This window comes from Belonocnema kinseyi, chromosome 1 (assembly GCF_010883055.1).
Source record: "Belonocnema kinseyi isolate 2016_QV_RU_SX_M_011 chromosome 1, B_treatae_v1, whole genome shotgun sequence".
NCBI lineage: Eukaryota > Metazoa > Arthropoda > Insecta > Hymenoptera > Cynipidae > Belonocnema > Belonocnema kinseyi.
The window spans coordinates 132,785,537-132,788,786 of NC_046657.1; positions in this window are offsets into that span (position 1 = coordinate 132,785,537).

Here is a 3,250-nt window from a genome sequence, read left to right on the forward strand (position 1 = left end):
ACTTGACAAAGCTGTACGGCGCTTGAGAGCGTTTAAATTCGCAAGCCCGTCACGTGGCTCTCGCGTGTCGAGGGGGAGAGGGTATTCTGAAACTTCGTGTTCGCTTCCTCTACAGCCCCGAAAACGAGATGTATCGTAGAGTCTACTGTATTAAGATCAATTGCATAACAGTTACCTCAAATTATATTATAGTGTAGTACATGCGCTACTTAAAAACATTATAGAATTTTTAGATCAAATAGAGACAATTTTTAGATAAAATAGAGATTTTGTGTGGAGATTACCGAAATTTTCTGCAGAGTTTACAGAACTTTCATTTATTTTAAGAATTTTGATGATAGTTTTTTCTGTAACATTTACTCAACTCTTCAGTCAAACTGTCATCTTTTTAATTTGAAAAATCTTATCAAATTTTACAGAATAAGAAGTACGAGTATAAGCGAAATAGTTCCGGTACAGCAGCGTAATTCAGATTTTGAGTAACCCTTTTCTCAACTCTCCCTTGATGATTTCTAGTTAAAACTAACAATAGTTAAAACTACTCGATTTTGTAAGACATGTAGTTAGCAAATACTTCAAGTATATTTCAAATTTCTCTTTAAAAAATGGTTTCATGAATAAAACTTAAATATACATGTTTGTGAAGCAAATATGCACTACCGCTACTGAAATTTAACATACATTGGTTTAGTGAATTTAATATACATGTGTATTAAATTTAATATACAGGTCAGTATAGCAATGTGCGTGAAAACTCAACCTGCTTTCATTTCTTTGAATCTTGTCAAATATTCTCAATGAAATTAATAATCTAGAATTCGTAGACTCAGTTGTTATTTATAATGAAAGTGCAATGAACGGGTAAAATTTTTCCTAATTTTGCTCTAAATGGTCAAAGTCTAAGGGGAATACAATTAATTGTAGGTCAAGTTGTGTTTCGAACAACTCAACATTAGCTCTGATCAATTTTTCCAATTGATTAGGAAGTTTCAAGGGTACGAGATGCCCCAAATCCTTGAACAAAGAGATCATGCAGACATGTCATGATACTGTCAAAGAAAAAACAAAGTTATGTATTTCCTCGATTCAAACATTTTTTCCCAGGTGAAGAACGAAAAAATAATAATTTAGCAGTCTTGAGTTTAATTGATTTATTAAAAAATAAGGAGATTTCAAAAGTAAAATAACCTGCTCTCTGAAACCAGTACAATTTTCAGTTTCAGGTCCTAAACAATGAAAATCAAAGCTTCTAAAATTCGAAAAACGTTAATTGGGGTCTACGTACTTTAAAGACGATAAAAAATATATTTTCATGTAATATAAACTCGTATTTATTAAAATAACTATATACAGGGTGTTTTTTTTAACTTGAAACTTTTGATTCATAAATTTTTTCAAATATTTCGAAAAACAGGCACTCTATGAAAAAATGTTATGAATCAAAAGTTTCAAGTTAAAAAAATCACCCTTTATATCAAATTTTCTACCAAAAACGTATGAAATATCCGATAAAAAATATACTTTACATATAATTTCTGCTGTTCAAAGCTTAATTTAGAGTCTAAAGTGAAGGGTGTCCGTTTTAATCAAAGGAATAAATTCCCTGTTATTTCCCGTTTTTTTTGCGATTTGCAAACATTTTTCACGGCCAATAAACATATAAATTAAAAGATCTGAAGCTAAACGTTTTTTATTGGAAATAATAAAAAATAAACTACAAATTAAACCATGGTACTAATACTTTTCAATTGAACAATTTAAAATAAAATGTAGACAAAGTTCCAAATTTACCATTTTTAACTTTTATAAATTAAGAGTTAAAAGTTTCAATCAGTTTCAAAAATATAAATCCACGTTATCATTTGCAATGCTGTTAATTAAAAAATCAATAAATGAACATAACAATTTATATTATTTCAAATAATTTTAAAACTAGAAACATTAAAAATGTAAAAATTTCAATTTTTGGAACTGACTTCTTAAATTAGAAGTTAAATGTATTTTAATTTTAAATAGTTTAAACATCCTTGAAAAGCTTCAAAATTTTATATCAAATTCAAAAGAAATTTAGACTACAATATTCAGCTTTCGTACCGTAATTTCGAGGCAATTAACCACAGCCTAATTTAAAACAAAGTATAGATTTTCGCAGACTTCAACAATAAATTTTTAATATTTTAGAGAATTCTGAAAGGCTTTAAATGAAGAAAAACATTTCCTTTAAATTCCTAGTAAAATTAAAAATGGTTTTTAATTTTTTTAAATAATTGAAAGAGAATATTCAAAAAGATTCTCAAAGATATTTGCCGAATTTTAGGGACAATTTTTAGAAAATCCTGTACAGACTGTGCATTCAGTAAGTGTAGCTGAGTGATTTTTGGGTTTAAAATTAGTGAAATAAATATAGAATATTTAAAATTGAATACCGCGCGGATTTTTAAATTTCTGAAGGACTTTTTTTCTGTGAACATAGACGCAGCCGTCTGACATATAATACATGTGAAACAAATATTTACATCAGATAGACTTTATCTTTCGTTAGATAAACGTGCTGCAACGTTTTTATCTTATTGAAAGATAACATTTATTCCTGGGTTTTACTGTGATTTGTAACGGTCCGAAATGATAATTTAGTTTTTTAAAAATAAGTGTGTCATAGAGACACACTATTTCTTTATTTCAGATATACACTTTAGAATACAAATAGATTTAACAGAGTAATGCCTAATGTTTCTAATACAATGCTTATATAGGCGGTCCCTTCTATTTTCCCAAGGGCTTTTGGGAGGGGCTAATGCCTGGTGTTACATCCCCGTCGCTAGATTGTATTTAGCCCTCTAAATACCTTATTTTGAAAACCTTACAATTTTGTTTTTTAACAGTGGTTCTTCGATGGGTGTGCTACTATACTTCACTACGTGTGGAATAGCTTTTGTATGTATTTTTGTTTTTACACAGAAAAGACAGAGTTTCGACGGTATACATGATTTTATACAATTCAAAATTCCACACTTATGCCCGACATATAATATAATTAAACCTATTGCGCTGTATCCTAGATATCCTATCCATTCTGGAGATTTTTCACTCCAGGTACGTATTCGCCTATGATTGCTTATTTTACTAAGCATATTCTCTGTGTCATCTAGACTTAATCTTGCGCGCATTAGCTCATTATTGTCTAGCTTTTGAGGTAGCTGTATAAGTTGATCTTTCAATATTTCTATTTCTTCTTTATTATAGTTTAGTT